Source organism: Mauremys reevesii, linkage group 1 (genome assembly GCF_016161935.1).
Source record: "Mauremys reevesii isolate NIE-2019 linkage group 1, ASM1616193v1, whole genome shotgun sequence".
Classification (NCBI taxonomy): Eukaryota; Metazoa; Chordata; order Testudines; family Geoemydidae; genus Mauremys; species Mauremys reevesii.
In genome coordinates, this window is record NC_052623.1 from 205281121 (window position 1) to 205301120 (window position 20000).

Below are 20000 nucleotides of genomic sequence, written 5' to 3' on the forward strand. Positions count from 1 at the left end.
TCTCCCTGTAATTTTAATCCATTTTATAAAAAAAAGATTTATTAAATAATAGCAAGACGTACAACAGCCTAGCTTACCAAATCAAAATGGTTACCGCTCACATCCAAAGAACACCGGAGGGAATACCCCAGAAGCACCAGGCTGATTCTATAAACGTATGGTTTGATTTTCAGAGGTGCTGTGAGTCCCTTCTCCTTTCGATGAACCAGTTCAGCCCCCATTAATTTGGAAGTTGTACTTTTGCAAACACATTCATAGGAGAAGATACTTCAGTTCAACTTTATTTATTTCACTAGAATTTAGCTCTGGTGAAAGTTGCTGGACTGACAAGACTAAAGTCTACTGTTTATTCACAGGACAGGTACAACTTGAGCAGCTTCAGGGCAAGCTTTGTTCATACATCCCTCTAGTATTCCCAAGCCCTAACCTGAAGAGAAAGGGGAATTCTGTATTATGCTCCATTCAGTCCTTGGAATAGAAGGGTATAGCTTGTTCAGGAAGGATAGGCAGGATAAAAAGGCAGAAGGTGTTGCACTACACATCAAAAATATATACACTTGTTCTGAGATCCTGAAGGAGGTCAGAAGCAGACCAGATGAAAGTTTCAGAGTAAAGATAAAATGGGTAAAAAATAAGGATGATGTCATGGTAGAGGTCTACTACAGACGACCAAATCAGAAAGAGGAGGTGGATGAGGCATTTCTAGAACAAGCAATATAAATACACAAAACACAAGACCTGTTTGTAATGCGGGACAATAACGACCCAGACATCTGTTTGAAATGTAATATGGCAAAACACAACATTTCCCATAAGTTCTTGGAATGTATTGGGAACAACTCTTTGTTTCAGAACGAGGAGGAAGTAAACAGGGAGGCAATCATTTTAAACTTGATTCTGCCAACAGGGAGGAACTGATAGCGAATCTGAAGGTCTAAGGCAATTTGGGTGATGTGATTTTGAAATGATGGATTTCATGATTGTAAGGAAAGACAGTCATGAGAAAAGTAGACTAAGGACAATGAACTTTAAAACAGCAGATTTCAGCAAACCCAGAGAACTGGCAGGTAAGGTCCCATGGGAAGAAAACCTAAGGGAAAAAAGAAGTTCAGGAGATCTGGCCTAAAGGCACAACTGCAGACTATCCCAATGCAAATGAAAGATAGGAAGAACTGTAAGAGGCCAGTATAGCTCCATCACAAGCTCTTTAATGACCTGAAAATCAAAAAGGAATCCTACAAAAACTGGAAACTTGAGCAAATTGCAAAGGAGGAATACAGAAGAATAGCACAAGTATGTAGGGACAAAACCAGAAAGGTGAGGGCACAAAATGAGTTATACTTAGCCAGGGACATAAAGACAATAAGAAGTCGTTTTAAAAATACATTAGGAACAAGAGAAAGACAAAAAGGTCCTCTACTTAGTGGGGAATGAGGGTTAATAACTGAAGACATCAAGAAAGCTGAGGTGTTTAATGTCTATTTTATTTCATTCTTCACTAAAAAGGTTAATGGTGATCAGATACTCAAAACAACAAGGGGGAAGGAACACAAGCCAAAACAGGAAAAGAAAAAGTTAAAGAATATTTAGCTAAATTAGATGTATTAAAGTCAGCAGGGCTTGATGCAATTCATCCTTGGGTACTTAAGGAACTAGCTGAAGCAATCTCAGAACCATTAGCAATTACCTTGGAGAACGGCAAACATAGTACCTATCTTTAAAAAGGGGAACAAAGAGGACCTGGGGAATTACAGTCCCATCATCCTAACTTCAATACCTAGAAAGATACTTAAATAAATTATTAAATAATCAATCTGTAAGCACCAAGAGGATAATAAGGTTATAAGGAATAGCCAAACATGGATTTGTCCAGAACAAATCATGCCAAACTAACCTAATTTCCCTTTTTGACAGGGCTACTGGCCTAGTGGTTAGGGGGAAGTAGCAGAGGCAATATATCTTGATTCTGACCCAGTCCCATATCACATTCTCATAAGCATACTAGGGAAAAGGGGTATAGATGAAATTACTGTAACGTGGATGCATAACTGGTTGAAAGACCGTACTCAAAAAGTAGTTATCAGTGATTCGCTGTCAAACTGAAAGGGCATATCTAGTGGGGTCCCACAGGGGTCAGTCCTGGGTCTGGTACTATTCAATATTTTCATTAATGCCTTGGATAATGGAGTGAAGAGTATGCTTATAAAATTTGCAGATGACATCAATCTGGGAGATGTTGCAAGCACTTTGGAGGACAGGATTAGAATTCAAAACCTCCTTGGCAAATTGAGGAATTCGTCTGAAATCAAAAAGATGAAATTCAATAAAGGTAAGTACAAAGTATTTTACTCAGGAAGGAAAAAATCAAATGCAAAACTACAAAATGGGGAATAACTGGCGAGGTGGTAGTACAGCTGAATAAGATCTGGGGGGTTATAGTAGATCACAACTTGAATGTGATTGTGAAAAAGGCTAATGTCACTCTGGGGTGTATTAACAGGAGGTAACTGCCAGGCTCTACTCAGCACTGGTGAGGCCTCAGCTGGAGTGATGTGTACAGTTCTGGGCGCCACACTTTAGGAAAGATGTGGATGAATTGGAGAGAGTCCAGAGAGCAACAAAAATGATAAAAGGTTTAGAAAACCTGACCTTTGAGGAAAGGTTAAACAAACTGGGCATGTTTATTCTTGAGAAAACAAGATTGAGGGGAGGACCTGATAACAGTCTTCAAAGATGTTAAGGGCTGCTATAAAGAAGACAGGGATCAATTGTTTGCCATATCCACAGAAGGTAGGACAAGAAGTAATGGGCTTAACCTGAACCAGGGAGATTTAGGTTAGAAATTAGGAAAACCTTTTTGACTATAAGGGTAGTTAAACTGTGGAATAGGCTTCAAATGAGATTGTGGAATCCCCGTCACTGGAAGTTTTTAAGAACAGGTTGGACAAATATCAGTTAGGGATGGTTTAGGTTTACTTGGTCCTGCCACAGCACAGAGGGCTGGACTTAATGGCTTTATTTCTATGATTCTCTGCTGAAATGGCCAACCAGGGACCAGTCAGAACTAATTGTGGGGGGATTTTTGATGTGATGTGGACAGCTGGGGCTAGATCCACAAAAGGAACTTAGATTTAGCATTGCAGTGCCCTGTTGCCTAATGGAATCCATACCCCTGAGTTAGGATCCCAGGTTCCCTATAGAATGCATAGGGAACAGTAGGCTCCTAAGGCTGGGATTCACTGAAGCCAGCAAACTGAGTGGGGAACTGCCTCAGCTAGCCAACAGGAAATACTGAGGAGAGGCATGCAGGCTAAGCCCCACTCCTCAAGAAATGTAGGTGCCTAATTCTGATCCTGAGGAAGGTCTTGTTGGTGTCCTCTCCCTTTCACCCTAGAGCCCAGTGGTTAGAGCACTCACCCATGCTATGAGACACTCAGGTTCAACTGCCACTTTGCCTGAGATGAGCAGGGACCTGAACCCAGGTCTCCCACCTCCCAGGAGAGTGCTTTAATCACTGGGCTCTGGGAATTTTTTTTGGAGGGGAAGGGGAAGGAACTCTCTCAGTCTCTCCTGTTGAAGGTTTTTCATTTTGTATAAACACTTAAAAATGCCTGCCCCACAACCGGCAGAGAGGGGATTTGAACCTGGGTTGCCCACTTCCTGAAGTGAACAGGTTACACCCCCACTTTGTTTTGTACTGGGCCTAATCCAGTAGCACACCTATTGGATCAGGCCCCACAGGTGAGATAAGTGAGGAAATGCTTAGTTCGAGACTCCCATTGGTGCGTAGGCATGTGCTAGGCACCAGGCATCAGGATTTAGGCAGCTGGGTGCATGCCTATTGGCAGAAATTTAGGCGCTTGTGGAATTAAGTGTCTACTGGGTTAGCTGGCAGCTGAGAGGGGGCTTTTGAGCCTCTAAATTTTGGATTTAGGCACTTAAAGTGGCTGTGAAGTGCCTAAATCCCTCAGTGAATCTAGCCTCTGTCCTCTAGGAACTGGACTGACCTCCACTAGAGTCATTTCATATACAATGAGCAGACAGACAGTAATGGCTTTTGGTTACTAGCATCATGGCAAAACTTTTTGTTTGAAAATCCATTGTTTAGTGACTTACTACAAAACTTTCATTTATCAAATTCCTTCCTTCCTTCCAATCAACACACCCAGGTTCCCAGTCTACACACCTATTACAAATGTCAAAAGGAGCCCTTCCCCACTGTGTCAGAGTGAGCAGACCTGCAGCTGAAGTGCCCATACCTATGAGAGCCTCAGCTAGAATACAAATAACTAGGACAAACAAGAAAGTCTTGGAGTGCGTAGGAGAAACAGGGAGAGAGTGGGGGCAGAAAAGCATGGAAAGAATATGATGAAATTCTTTCTGGGTCTCTGTCTGCCAGTTGTCACTAGATATAGCTGTAGCTATCCAAGATAAAGACAACCCCAGAAAGCTTGAAAACAGATCATTTGCCACATTGTCAAACATGCTAATACATGAAATCTAGTAGTACAAACGTGCAGTAATGCCACATTAACTATAGGCATTGGCCTGAATCAAGGCTCCAGGTCCAACAGCACCTCCTACACTCTAAGACTGAATTCAGACCCAACCTTTGTGTCTGGCCCTTACCTATACAATGTGCCAAACCAAAAGTCCAAAGTCAGACACCCCCATTAAATGTGAGCTTTGCAGTGTGGGTCTGAATCTAAAATAGACATTACTTAGCTACAAAGAATACAGAGAAGGGGGAACAGGAACACTATATGGCAAGCAAGAATGTGTGTCAATTTCTTGAAAGCCCATGATATCAGAATGAAGTGTAATGAAAATATGCTTACGCCCCGCCCCCAAAAGTGACTGCATAGAATGTCTGGCAAAGGGGAAACGACTGTGGTCTCGGTCTAGTCCCAGGCCTTCCACTCTTTTTAGAGTTAAGACAGTGGGAAACCTTTCTGTGAAATTTCAAGCAGCCTTTGTTAAGTGCTCCCTTTCTTTTCACCCGGTGAACAGCAACATATAGATCTTGACGGACTCATTCTGAGAAGCTACTGTAGGAAGGTTTTGTCCCTGTTCTGTGAAAGCAACTTCTGATTGGAAGAGTATTCAAAAGCTGGGTAAGAAAGAAAGAGTGTGAAAATGCAAAAGCCATTAGATAGGCAATGAATAGGCATTTGGCTCATTAAGAAAGAAAGAAAGAAAGAAAAAGAAAGAGAAAATTCTTTTGCATAGATTATGCACATTGCAGCTCTCCTGGGATTGGGATATGAAGCTGCCATGGCATAATGGTGAAATGTATTGCTGTGCATGTCGGAAAAATGCTGTTTCCCCATCAGCAAATGTATTGATTAAAAGAAATAGGGTTTTAACATTAGAATAAAAATGAGAAAGAGACATTGATGCATAGTACCGCATGGGAAAGGGATGGCAGAAGGAAACAGCATGCAGCCTGCTAGATGCTATGGAAAATGTAGATGGTAGTGATGAGACGCTGAATTATGGAGCAGTTTTGAATGTGGATTTCTATGTGCAAAAATATTGCAAAGAGAGCTGCGCAAAGTTTGGCAGTTCTGGCCAATAAAGGTGACCATATGTTTAACATAAATGCAGAAAATGATCCCTGGAATCCTTCAGTAACAGTTCAGTTAGCAGGGGATCTAAGTGGTACTGAAGACTGCTAAAGCCACCCATTACTGTTAAGTAATTTAAAGCTTATTTACTGTAGTAAGTTTCTACTGTGCGGCCACAAGGTGTCCTCAACTGCAAAGTAAATGCTCGATTCTTCAATGCTGACAGCTGAAAAAAATCATAGAATTTGATTTTCTACAGTGTTCATCATGGTATCTCAAATCTCATTACAATGTAATGACTATTGCATTGCTAGAGATGCAGTGACTGGGCAACAGAAGCCATTATTGCGCAGCAGTATCTCTACAGACAGCCTTGTACTTTAAACCTCTTTGACTCAGAAAGGGAATGGTGGGCAGGACACCAGCATTATCTCTCTCTCTTTTTTTTTTTTTTTAAACATACAAGGGGATCTTTAATGTGGATAACCGGCAGAGCGGAGCAGAAGGGCCCTCCTTCACCTTCTCACCTGAAGGGCAAAAAGAAAGATGAGCCTATATCCCGTAAGCATTTTCTCTGCTGAAGTCAGGCTTTGCCTAGATTTTCCCCAGATGCAATGGAGAATTGTTTGGAAATTTGTCAAACTGATATTTATACAGTATTAACTGGACCTGGTTGATCATCACTAATAACCTTATACTCCTGAAAGATAGATGGGCCAAACCCAAAACCCTGCATCCAAACACCCTCAAACTTTGGCAGAGTATGAAATCTGATTTTGGACTTAGATTCAAATTTTGTAAATGGGCACTTATTTTTAAATGGGCTTTTCTGGCTCCAAATATTCTTCAGTTTGAGTTGCTCTAAATCAAGATCTGGAGGGTCAATGCTGCGCGCAAGAGCTAAGAGAGGCTGGGGAAGAATCCCCCCTATTCAGTAGGGATATAGGGCCGATATAAATCCAGAACCTGGAGGGTGCAAAGGTGGCATAAAGTCCCCCATGCCCCTGGGCTGTGTCTTCTTTGCTGTACCACTCAGTAGATGTAGCATAGAAGCTAGCCCTGGACTTTTGACTTGGATTCCTCTCTTTTCTGAAGATATCGGCTATGAGCTTCTTCACGTGCATACCAAACGCCTGATCCTGAGGGGTGCTGAGCACCGCCTGAATGGTGCAGAGGATCCTGAACTCCCACTGAAGTCATGATAGGATCCCAAGAGGAGTTTCCCACTTTACCCTGGGGATACATTCTAATATGCCTGTCACAATGCATGTCAGTGCTTCTCCTGAAATGTTACACTGGATAAACCTGGTTTTTCTGCTAATTTCTTTGAAAAAGCGTATTTAACTCTCACACTCCTGTCAGTGCCCGTCCATCATCAAAATGCCACTTCCTACTCAGAAGGGTGCAGAATCTGATTGGTAGGCAGGAACCTGGGAGTTTGGAATCCTGGGTTCTCTTCTTGGTTCTGCCACTTACTCACTGTATGTCAGTGGCCCAGAGACTAGCTCCTATATGCCCCTTCACAGCAAACTAATATAACCTTCTTCTGCTACTGCAGCCCAGCTGGGTCCCAGCATAACCATTTGCTCCTCCTAGCCCACTATTGTTGCAACCCTTTGCTTCCCTACAAGCATTGTTGGAAACCTGTAATTTCTGGTTCTATAAAACTGCTCCACAAGTGCTGGAGCTACACAATCTTCTGACTCTTCAAAGCAATTATGGGAGGCCAGTAATCCTGAATTCTGATTTACAGAGGGGTGACTGTGCATCTGCTATTGCTGCTGCAGTTACTTCAAGCACCTTCTCTTTGCCGATTCACAAGTCATCACTGTGCTTCTTCAGTGTTGCATTTAGAGCAGGCGGGTGCAGCAGGTTGAGTACCACTTAGGAGGCTTTGCTTGATTCATTTCAGCACTCCTGCTTTCACTTAGAAGACAGTGGCACATTATACCTGCAGTCCTGATGTTCTAAAATCTAGACTGAAATACACTGGAGACTTAGTGAATGTTTCCTATCATTTTCCCCCCAAATTAACCTTCTGAGATAGGAACCACATTCTCACTAGGACTGCACGAAATAGCCACAGAAATCCTCCAGATCTGAAGATTTCTTCATTTTATATTAAAAACATTGTCTAATGCTGCCCCCACCCTCTTGGAAATTTTATAGGTTTTCATTAAAAAGCAAACCCACTTCTGAATGAAAAGGAACTTTATTTTGGAGTAAAAACTTCAAGATTTGCATACATTTGACATTTGGTTCAGCTGAAGTTCAGCATTCACATGAAAACACATGAACATGTTGGTAAGTCCTAGGGTGATCAGATGTCCCGATTTTATAGGGACAATCCCAATATTTGGGGCTTTGTCTTATATAGGTGCCTATTACCCCCCACCCCATCCCGATTTTTCACACTTGCTGTCTGGTCACCCTAGTAAGTCCTATGTTTTAAGGAGGAGCCAGTCAATTTCCTAAATATTTTGAATTTCCTGAGCTGGAAAGGACCTAGAATGGAATGCTAATATATTTTCATAAAATTTCACCAAAAGGTTTGTAGTCAACCCCTTGATTCTGGCTGAGAATATATGACAAATCCACATGATAAAGAACAGGTCAAAGAGAAAAGGGAACTATTTTTCCTTTCCATTTAACAGGTTGTGGGCCTGATTCACCACTGTTTTACCTTCCATTGATTTCAAAATATGACTGGAATAATGCAGTTCAGTACTTTTATATACCTGGCCTATAGCAGGATCCTACCTCCTGAAGCCAGGACTAGTGGGAGAACTTTCTGTTGCTCAAGGGAATGATCTGCTTTCAAATCAAAATGCTCAGAAGTCTATCCTGCTCAGGTTGGTCCTATGACCGTGTGCCCTCCTTGAAAGGGGACTTTAAGGGGAAATGCTGGTAGGGAGATGTGGGAGGATGGAGGAACATTTGCAAACTCTGCGGGAGAGCTGACCAGGAACACCCCAGCTTTCTGTTGCTTTAAAGGTTTACTGGAGTTTTCGCCTTATCATCTGCTTGAACATCTTGAAAATCAGTATCTCTTTGTATAGTATCTGTCTAAAACAAACACCAGATGACACTACACAAGTTGCCTTTAACCCTACCAGATTGTTGCTAGAATCAAAATATGTAGCAGTCTACATCTAACAGGAAGTACTGTATTTTTACTAGCATAACAACCATTAACATGTCAGTAATGTACTCTGTGTAAGAAAGGACTGTGTGCTAAAATCCACCAAACATCTTTGGATTTTCTAACCCAATAACTAAATCTATCTGAGAGGAACAAAACAACATGGAATAAAAAATGTAGAATTTCTCCAGGTGTCTGGCAAATGAGCAAGAATTTGCACTTCCCATTGATTTCCTATCTTTGCCTTGAAATCTTAGTTGAAAAGATTTTTACTTTTATTTTATGCAACACACATTCTTCTCCTTTCCTGCGCAAACTGTCCTGCACAATTCCCTACTCGTTTGCCCAATTATGACAAATCCATTTGGCATCTAAACAAAGACTAAACACAGACCTTCCGCAAATAAAACTGCGTGGTGCCCAGAATTTGAATGTCCTACCTCCAGCAAGCACAAACCCCCATGCTGGGGGTGGCAGCCTCTCTATCACCACCTGGGCTGGAGCAGCAGCCACCATGGTTCTACCCCATGCTCTGCCTGCAGGATGGGAGGAGGATTCTGCTTGCCCATTGCTTGTTTACTCCAGCTTTGTGAAATGTTGTGGTGTGTCTTTCACTCTCATGTGCCTCGGTTTCCTCATCTGTAAAACGGGGATAATACTACTGGCCCTAACCTACAGAAGAGATGCGAGCATTACAAATTGTTTGGAATTCCTTGGATGAAAGGCATCAGAGACAGGCCAGGTATTAGCTCCTCTGATTCCTTTAGAGTTTTGTATCAGAGAGGTAGCCGTGTTAGTCTGGATCTGTAAAAGCAGCAAAGAGTCCTGTGGCACCTTATAGACTAACAGACGTATTGGAGCATGAGCTTTCATGGGTGAATACCCACTTCATTGGATGCATCCGATGAAGTGGGTATTCACCCATGAAAGCTCATGCTCCAATATGTCTGTTAGTCTATAAGGTGCCACAGGACTCTCTGCTGCCTTTAGAGTTTTGTTCTCCAGGCTCAAAGACACTGAGTTTTCTTCCTATACTTTTTCAATGCCTTGATTCCCACCCATGTCTCCTGACACTCAGCAGCCTACTTATAATTGCAATGCACTGGTTATAAGTAGCAGTTTCCTTTCACAGTATCTTGGTGACCATTGGTTTCTAACTGCCAATGACATGCCCAACTATTTTTAAGTTAAAAGATTTATTCCTGTTACAAGAAATAGGATTTAGCACTCACATTTTCTCTTCAGACATGTACTCTTGGAACACAGGGAGAGTAGAAGAGATGAAAGGTTCATCCAGCATAGCATCCTTAACCTGCAAGCAGCATCCTGAACCTTTACATTCCTTGCAATTCAGAGGAATGCTTTAAAAACACATGCAATGTACCTGACCTCTCCTCCCATCTACCACTGAAAGTTGCCTCTGCCTGGGGTGTATACCTTGGAATGTGGTTCCTGATTCCTTCCTGCATCCTTCCACAGTGGAACTGGATTAGCACTCCTATGGTTAGGGCCCTTCATATCCACAAGGAGGCACAGAGCAGAAGGCATTATTCCTATAGTCATTTGTATCCTTTCAATTTTTGATAAACAAAGGTAATCTGTTTTCTGGTTTTAAATCACACACCACGCACACACTTACTTCCCTTCTCTCAGTCCTGTGCAGGGTTTGCTGATTTTTGTCTCCAAGACTGACAGCAAACTGGACAGAAAACAGCAGGGAATCAGATGATAAATCAAAAAAACCCCAAGGCCAGATCCTTAGCTGGTAAAAACCAGCATAGCTTCATTGACTTCACTGGGGTTATGTGGATTTACACTACCCTCCACCCCCCCAGTGTATTAAAAAAAAAAGTAGAAGAAAACAGCTTATAAAAGTGCCCTCCCATAACTGGAAACAAACAAAACAAAATGGCCACACGATGGCACCATTTCCTCAGATGAGAAATCAAGCTACTACTACTACTACTACTGCTACTATCTTTATTACTTGAACTTTTTAATGTCTCAGTGAAAACTGTTTCTGCTGTGCTCACCTGTTCCCAAAGATACAGGAGTGAGACCTGCTTACACTAAATCCAAATTTGGCCCAGATTTCATTTATCTGCTATGGGTTTAAGGCTGTTTGACTAAAATCTGGGTGTTCTCTATTGCTAGTATTTCCCTCACAGAGCCAATTTGTATTACTCATAGGATATGCTGTACTTGTTACAGTGTATCATCTACTGAACAAATGAGATGGAGCCAACAATGCCCATGAAGTTACTGTGTCTTTGAGGGTTTTTCCTTCAAGTTTAAAATGGAGGGATGTTTACTGGAGAAGGGAGGAATTTGCTCCCAGGAAAATGTGGGCTTCACTGGTGATGTATCTTTCTTCTTTAAGGTCCTTATTCAAAGCCCGATGAAGTCACTGGGAATGTTTTCATTAGCTTTAATGGACTTTGACCAAACCCTCAAGGTGCCCCTGAGATTGAAGCCTCATAAGAAAGATGAGTGTTGGCTCTTTTTGCTCTTTTCTCTGCATTTGACTGCAGGGATTTACACCGTCAATGGAAACAGTCCTTAGGAGGGGAGTGAATGTAATAATTGGCACTGCTGCACTGATGACCATCTCCCAAAATGGTAACTGTTACCCTTAAGCGTCTCTGGATTTGCCCCTGTACCAATTACCTTTTCCCAAGACTGGGAGGAAGTGTATCAGTTTGAGTGTGGTTAAATACAGTAAGGCTAAAAGCCTGTGGGCTTTGGTTAAAAGGAAAATATAGATTAAAACCCCTTAAGATAATTATCTGTTTAGAAGGTTTTTGCTCAGCCCAGAATCCCTCTATAGGGAGTATTTGTAGCAGTCTGTGAAGGAAAGGGAGTAGTAGGGAAGTAGTGTGTGGAATTTGTTTTATCTACAGACACAGCGTCTGATTGCAATAACTTGGAGTGGGGAAGCAGCTTGTGAAAACCTGAGCCAGAAGTGGGAAAGGGGTTTCTGTCTGGACAGAATAGGGTGACCAGATGTCCCAATTTTATAGGGACAGTCCCGATTTTTGGGTCTTTTTCTTATACAGGCTCCTATTACCCTCCACCCCTGTCCTGATTTTTCACACTTGCTATCTGGTCATCCTAGGACAGAAGCTACCATCAGACCTCAGGTGATAGAGGAGTAACTGAGGGTGGCTGGACCACACAGTGCTATATATACGTCCCGCCCACAGCACGAGAGAGGGGAGTTGCACATGTGTGGTCCGAGGGGCACTGCTATTGAAGATCTCTGACTCCAGACACAAAGGCATTGCTGCACCTACAGTGGAGCACCCAGAGAGATATCACTTGAAGAATAATGCTTGGTTTTGTTTGGTTAGTCTTTTGATGTGTCTCCTTGATCTGTTAACAAAAGGGTAATTTTTAACTAGTAAGACTGGCTGCTGCAGTAAATTTTCCAACCCTAGAAATAACGTAAGAGAGAGAGAGATAGAGCTCTTAAGAGTTGGACTGTGGCTTTTTTATGTTGAGTTTTCAGGGAAAGGAGGGAGCTGTCTCCCCCCAGAAGGAACACCAGAGAGCAGGAGTACACAGACGGCTATTGTGAAAGGTCCTTGTTCAGCCCCATGCAGGAAGAATCTCTGTGCATCCTTCCATCTCTGCATGGCTGTTCAGCAGCTGCTTATGATCTAGCCCATATGAGCAGAGTGATAGTGGCACATACTCAGCATAAGACATGATTTTGTTTCTGGACATTACAGCCTACTAAAACAATTTCTGTCCTCAGCTACACCTGTACAACCATAAGCAAAGGTATATCTCCAACATCACCTCATTTAATTTTGGTGTGATGTAAGTAATAAAAACAGATTCAGCCCTAGGCTACACTTAGGGTTATTTGATGTTATTAGATTGAACTGTAAAAGCAGCAAAGAGTCTTGTGGCACCTTATAGACTAACAGATGTTTTGGAGCATGAGCTTTCGTGGGTGAATACCCACTTCGTCGGATGACATGCATCCGACGAAGTGGGTATTCACCCACGAAAGCTCATGATCCAAAACGTCTGTTAGTCTACAAGGTGCCACAAGACTCTTTGCTGCTTTTACAGATCCAGACTAACGCGGCTACCCCCTGATACTTAGATTGAACTGTGGCAATAAGCAGATATTGCAGTTTTTAATATTCCAATAAAACATTTGAATTTTTTTTTTAAAAATTGGTGTGATACATACACTGACACTAACAGGGGATTATAATATAGTGGATAAGTTATCACCTGTGGATCAAATTCTGCCCTCAGTTACATCCCACACCCTTCTCAGTCAAGAACATCACCTTAAGCACGGGTTTTCTCTCATTCATGTACTCCTGGCCCTACCTTTTCCAGAATGACTGAATGGAATCACAGCACAAGGTTCACCTATTAAACTCAATGTGGTTGCATAAGATATCCATGAATCTGTGTGGAGAAGTCACCCTTTTTGTTTTTATTTCCTCTAGCACACTCCTCCCCTCCCCCCCTCGGCCAAAAAAATATCTACATGTTACCACCCCTCTCTTCTAGGTATAAAGAACTTTTCAAGATTTTTAATATATGTACACTATTGCCATACTTACATTGTCACTGGTTAAAACTCAAAAATAGCTTTTGGGAGACTACTTTTAACTCACACTACTTCTCTCTTGGGGGCTTTCATGGAGCAGCATTACCCCGCACATGTCACTAACTGGTACAGAGTATGCTGTGTATCCTACCTATGCAGAGATCTTTTCAGCCAAGCATAGTGCACAAATTAGGGATGCGTGAGGGTTCTAGTATTTGTTTTTACATGTTTCATGGGCTTTGAGAATACCTCAAGGAACCTTTTATAGTGATGAATTAACTAGAGATCTAGACTTCTCACTGTTTCTTTCAGTTCCTGAATGGTGGAAATGTAAGACTAGATCTCATGTTATTTTGTGCTCATAAATGACTCCATGAAACAACAAAAATATTCACAGCAAACATAAATACTGAGAGAGCACTGAACACACTGTTGGTGCCACTATAAATAGTAATATCTGAATTGCTATGGAACCCAAATGCACAATGCTTCCATAAACAGATAGTTGTGTTCACTCATCACACAGAGGGCTGGTAAGACATAGTCAGAAGTTTGGGTGGCACCCTTCAGTCACAAATACCTTATTTTCGCTTCCATAATAGTTCAAAACATATTGTATGTACTGTAATAGTATGATCTGCTCTAGTGCCTTCCACCAGAGAATGAGAAAATGCTTTGCAAACATTTATGGGCTGTAATGACTAGGATCTCAATTTTATGTTTTAGTATCCCCAGCAGCACAGCCCATGCGAGAGCCCTACTCAGTCAAGAATATCTCTTCAAGTAGCACCTGGGTTTTTCCTCTCCTTCAGGTGCTGACCAGCAGGGGCAACTCTAGGCACCAGCAAAGCAAGCAGGTGCTTGGGGCAGCCCATTTGCAGTGATGGCAGCCCACAGGGATCCAGCCTGGGAGCTGTAGTTCCTTGGTTAGTTCCCTGCATATAGAGCCAGCCCTGGAGCAGGGAAAGAACTACATTTCCCAGCATTCCCTTGGCCTCTATCAACAGGAAAGGGAGGGGGAGGGAGTATGGTCGCTGAAACCTCATGCTGCAGCTTGCTGTGAATGGAGAGCTCACTGCTAGAGTGGGGTGGCACTGTGAATGGGGAACAAGTGTGCCCAAGGAGTAGAAGGCTTTGGCCCAGATATCCCCCTCAGAAGACATCCTCGGACTGGATTAGGGATACTGGTGTGACCTCACCTTGCAGCCCCCAAAGAAGGAATTGGGTGGACTAAATGGACAGTGCCCCTCTCTATCTGAAGCCTAGCAAGGGAGGTATTTGGATCCCACTAGAATTTAAAATGAAAAGTAAGGGAGGGGAGGCTCTGCTAGGGGACTTTGGCAGCTTTAGATACAGTATCAGGCACGTAGGAGGATTTCCACTTTTGAGCCATGGAAGCAGAAATTGACTTTTCCTTTCCAGATTTAGCTGATGTAAGCAGAGTCAAGATGAGCTCTACCCTGACATCTGGTAGTGAATTATGGGGAGTGTGGAAAGGAATTTCAGGTATTTGCATTGGCACACCCACCCCACCTAGTATAGCCCGAGGCAGCCTGGGATGGTTATTTTGACAGCTCTGGGATCCCCAATTTCTTTGTTATTGGGGCAGGAGGAATAAAGTGTTGTCACCCTGATTATGTGAATGAGGAACTATGAGACTGCTTTATGACAAAGAGTCTTACCATCAATTAAGTAGCACTTGCTAGACAAGGGACATGGGTGCCAAAACCCAGTGAAAAGAGAGAGGTTGGGGACTGGTGTGTACACTGGATGGTATGCGCCCCTTTTGAGGGCCTGAAACACCAATTGCACATCCTCCTCTCTCCACTGTTGAAGAGCACAGCTAATTTTGATTCCATTAGGAGTCCATCTAGAGGCTGCTGAGCTGAATTCACGTTAGGCCAATGGTGCACCAGCACTGGGGCTCCCCTACTACAAGCTGAAATCACTAAAAGAGCTAAGCTTACTGAGCTGAGATCACTGAGTGCTGTGTTAACTAGTGGGAGAGCCTGAAGATCTATCGCTAAGCGGCTGGCAGAGCGGAGCAGTTTGCAGCATGTTGGAGCAGCCCACGGAACAGTGAGTGGAGCGGTTTGCGGGGACGGCTGGAGTGGCTCACGGGTTGGCTGGAGCGGCTCATGGGTCGGCTGGAGGAGCGGCACAGCTGGTGGAGTGAAGCCGGTTGTGGTGAAGGCTGCAGCAGAACTCCACGGAGAGGTGGAGCAGTTGGCCCTGGCCCACGTAAGGTGTCCCTTAACACCCTGTGTGTGGCCCCCCCCATTTCCACCCAGGCTGGGGGGGTAAAACTCTGCAGATAAACTTTTGAACTCTGGGATGGCACTGACCAGAGACTTTCGGGTTGTTGGATTTTGGGGTGATTGGACTTAAGACCCTAAGGGGGAAAGGACATTGCCAAACGTACTTGGAGGTGGGTTTTTTTGCTTACGGTTTGTGTTATAATCCTGTTTGTGGTGTTTCTCCAATGTGATGCCGCAATGTTTCCCTCCTTTATTAAAAGGATTTTGCTACACTCAGACTCCGTGCTTGCGAGTGGGGAAGTATTGCCTCCTAGAGACGCCCGGGGGGTGGTATGTAATTGTCCCAGGTCACTGGGTGGGGGCTCGAGCCAGTTTTGCATTGTGTTATTGAAATGGAACCCCTGGATACTGAACCCGGCCCTTGTTGCTGCCAACTCAGAGGGGCAGAAGGGTTACACTAATATTCAGAAAGGGAATCTAGCACCTGCCTTCCAGATTTGAACACCTCAAAATTCAGGAGTGCTCAAGCTCAATTTGGGCAGCTGTTACTTCATTTCTCCCAAATCAAATATACTGATCCATTGTAATTTGCTGTAGAAAAAGTAGGATAAAATTGAGCAAGAAATGCTTCCCAGTGGTTTTTAGGACTGGAATTGCTATTTTCAACAGCCATTGCCTTTTTTTTTTAGTTTTTTTTTTAAGTTTTATTTGTTTAAAAGGAAGACAGTGATATTGCATTGGCAAATTCCCCATAGAAACAAAGAGTGGAACAAAAGAATAATAAAGGCACCTCAACTTTTCCTCATTTATGGAGGACAGTCTTATAATATGCATCTAGATATCCTCCAATCACACAAGCTGAAAATTGTTCTACTTTACTGCAGTTCTGTAACCATATGGGAACCAATCCTGTTGTGCTCTGTGCACATGCAAAATTCCTGCTGAATGACCCACCATGGGAGCAAGTTACCAGTGACCCAGGGCTGGGGCGGAAGGTGGGTGCAGGTGGGGTGGGGAGAGCCCAGGGCTGGGGTGGCAGGGGGTGCGGGTGAAGGGGCCAGAGCGCAGAGCTGGGGGCAGGGGTGCAGGTGGGGGAGAGCCCAGGGCTTGGATGGCAGGGGGTGCGGGTCGGGGAGAGCCCAGGGCTGGGGAGGCAAGGGGGTGCGGGTGCGGGGGAGGCCCAGAGCTGGGGTGGCAGGGGGTGCAGGTTGGGGGGGGGAGAGCCCAGGGCTGGGGTAGCAGGGACGTGTGCGGGGGAGCCCAGGACTGAGGTGGGGGCAGCCAACATTTTTTTTGCTTGGAGAGGCAAAAAACCTAGAGCTGTCCCTGCTGACCAGGCCCTACCCTATTTAGAATGACTGAATGGGATCATGGCACAAGGTACTAAGGCTGCTTTCAAGACAGAAAGCAAGAGAAATGCAGAGCAAGTGAGTCTGGAATGCCAAATGAGGTTTGCAAAAAGTTCCTAAGTTGGAGTAATGAGAGAACAGAATGGCAACAAAATCTACCCTACTAATAATTGTAACCTTTGGTTACCCAAAGTAGTTGAGTAACAGGACATGGTCTGGTTAATAATTCCTCGATCCCTTAAATCAATGTTTCCTAAAGTGTGGCTTGCACATCCTAAAGGAGTGCAAATGACTAGCCAGGAGGGGCATGGAAGATGTGTACCTTAAGATGAGTAGGCCTTTAAGGCCACGTGACAGTGCTGAAAGGGGTGTGATTACTTTTCATTTTCTTGATGGGAGACTCACCTTTCAAAAGTGTGGGAATTGCTGACATATAATTGTTGTATGAGACAGCTCATTCTGGAGCATACTAGGAAGGAGCTACTCTTAACTAAAAGTCTTCACGCACCTGAGTAGGAGGTGGCTCAGGAAATATGTGTAGTTAAGCCATCAAATTGCAGCGACCAGAATATTATTAAGTTTGACACCCTTGCAGGAGGATCATATCACAAGGTAGGCTCTGACATGCAACTTCAAGGAGGAGGATTATTAAGAAAATTGAAGAAATTAGTTTGAAAGAGCCTGAAAGGAAAAGATAAGAAATTAAAATCCATGAAATCAGCAGGCAGGTGGCCTTAAAAATCCTTTATTAGGATCAATATGCATATCCCAGGACAACAGCAACAACCGAAAAAGGAAGTGGAATAACACCAGGATGGTTAAGTAAAAAGGCACAAGAGTTTATTAAGGCTGAAAAAGTTTCCTTCCAAACATGGAAATCATGCCTAAGTGATGCTAATAGAACAGAGCATAAACTGTACCAGGCAAGATGTAACATGGAGATTAAAGAATTGAAGAGGAAATTTTAAGAAAAATAGCTGAAGGTATAAAGAAAGTATTGTAATAATAAATTCTTTAAATACATCAGAAAGAAGGTCACAAGGCAATGACTGGTGCCTAAGAAATACCTTAGATAGCATGGACAGACGGATTAAATAGAGAAGAGACTTAGTGGGTTAGGTAGGCCACCGGTGTGTAAAAAAGGTAGGGTAATCAAAGAGGATACAGCAATTTCACAATCTATGTGATTTTTTAGCATTGGTTTTCAGCATGGAGAATGATGGGGCAAGGAAAATGATCTCAGGGTATGAGGTGATGGCACCATCCAGGAGAACATTATAAAATAAACAAACAAGCAAAGAAATAAGTAAATAAATAAATAAAGGAGGGGGTAATAGAATAGCTTAAGAAATTAAACTGTAATGGACGGCATTCATCAAGGAACTATGAATGAAATTGCTGAGCTACTAATACAAGTATGTAATTTGAGGGATTACAGGGTGACTCACACCTTTGAAGAGCGATACTAATGGGTGACCTTGAGAATTAGAGAGACCAGCACATTTCACTTGAGAGTCAGGAAATGTTGGGAAATGTCAGTGGGTAGCTATAACGTATCTAGGGGAGTGTAATGTGATTCACAAACAAAAGCAGCACAGTACTGCCAACCCCAAGTGTCCAAAAATCATGGGAGTAATACATAAATGAATACAATCCTGGCCCTTTTTCATTGCCTCCTGGCTTCTGAACCTTTAGGATACACTGGGGACACGTTTTCAAGCTTTACTCTGCAACCATGAGGGCTAGAAACTTTTTTTTCTTTCAAAAAAGGAAAGCTGAGATTCCCATGTAATCGTTTCACTCCAGGAGCTGTGGCTTTAAGAAAAGCACCAAATATCATGAGACCTGGTAACACTTCATCAACTTAACATTAATGTCTCTTAAAAAGGGAATTAGCAATTAAGGTCATTACATAACGTTTTCAAATGCACCTAAATGACTTACGATCCTAAGTGCCATTGACTTAAACACCAATGGAACTTAGGAGCCCAAGTCACTTTAGTGCTTTTGAAAATTTACCCATTGACTATGTAACTGAAATACCATTCCATATCACATGCAGTTTAACAAAAATATAGATGAGATAACTCTTAATGTGAACACGCTGTCTGACCCTGCACCCAAGGAAGTCAACAGGAGTTTCCCCCTGGAGTCCAATGGGAACAGGACAGGGGCTCTCCTGAGGTGCATTCTAACAATGTGTCCCAGCATCTCCTCTGTGCTGTGCAGAGCTCTAAGGTCACAGTGCAGTCCATAGGAGAGTTGAGCAGTGAAGCCCAGGAGAAGGAGACAGGAGGCCAGGAGGATACACATCCATCTTGTTCCTACTACAGAACCCCAGAGGGGGGACATATACAAATTAAAACATAAAAACTGGAAATGACAACATTCCACTAACCTGCAACTTCACAGAACCCAACACTAGCACTAGGCAAAACAGCCCCACTGAGTCACAAGGAAGGTGTATTGATTGCTCAGGAAAAATACCATCCTGAGTTTCCTTCCCTGCTACCTCAGTGCCCTGTCGAGTTTAGAAATCCCAAAGAGTATTTGCCTCTCTCTCTCTTCCTTTCCCTTAAAGGCCCTGTGGAGTTTAAAAGGCAAACAGCCATCAAAATAAGAAAGTCAGATTTTACTAAGAGAAAAATGCAAATAGAACCTGGCTCAGTGTTTCTGTCTTGGTCTGCAATGCTGTGAAGCCCACATCTGGATCTGGACAGGCATGAAACGTGGGGATATATGAACAGAGGGTTGTGGTTCAGGCCCATCGCCAGAGATTAAAAAGTGCATTCCTTTCTATATACAAGAACTGTCTTGGCCCCCAATTAAAAATAAATGACCTCTGCATCCCTTCATCCCCTCCACCTACTACTGCTGTTCCATGTTTCTTCTTTATCTTGTCTTACTTTCCTGCGTGGACTTGCACTCACTGTGACAATTTACCTTCAGGCCAGCCCCCTTTTCTGTGTCCTCTTAAATCATAAACCCCATACCACCCATTTTTTTCAATAATCATCCAACCTGCTCTTCAGTCCCATGGAAACTCTTTGCTAAGGTGTTGTCTTTCCCTTATCTGTAACAAATTCCTTCATAGATGGGCTGTCTTTG

At 43.1% G+C, this 20000-nt stretch overlaps 1 protein-coding gene across 41 annotated transcripts in view; it reads right to left on the minus strand.

The window, feature by feature from the left end:
* ZBTB20 (zinc finger and BTB domain containing 20) overlaps positions 1–20000 on the minus strand; it is a 646879-nt gene that overhangs the window by 17802 nt on the left and 609077 nt on the right. Inside the window, exon 2 of one of the 41 annotated variants that reach the window (XM_039497077.1) lies at positions 5718–5793. The exons of 39 other annotated variants lie outside the window; for them this stretch is intronic. The gene's annotated coding sequence lies outside the window, so the exon portion shown is untranslated. Of the gene's footprint in view, positions 1–5717; positions 5794–17400; positions 17447–20000 lie in introns of those variants that run through there. One more of the 41 variants, XM_039497078.1, reaches the window with a different exon arrangement.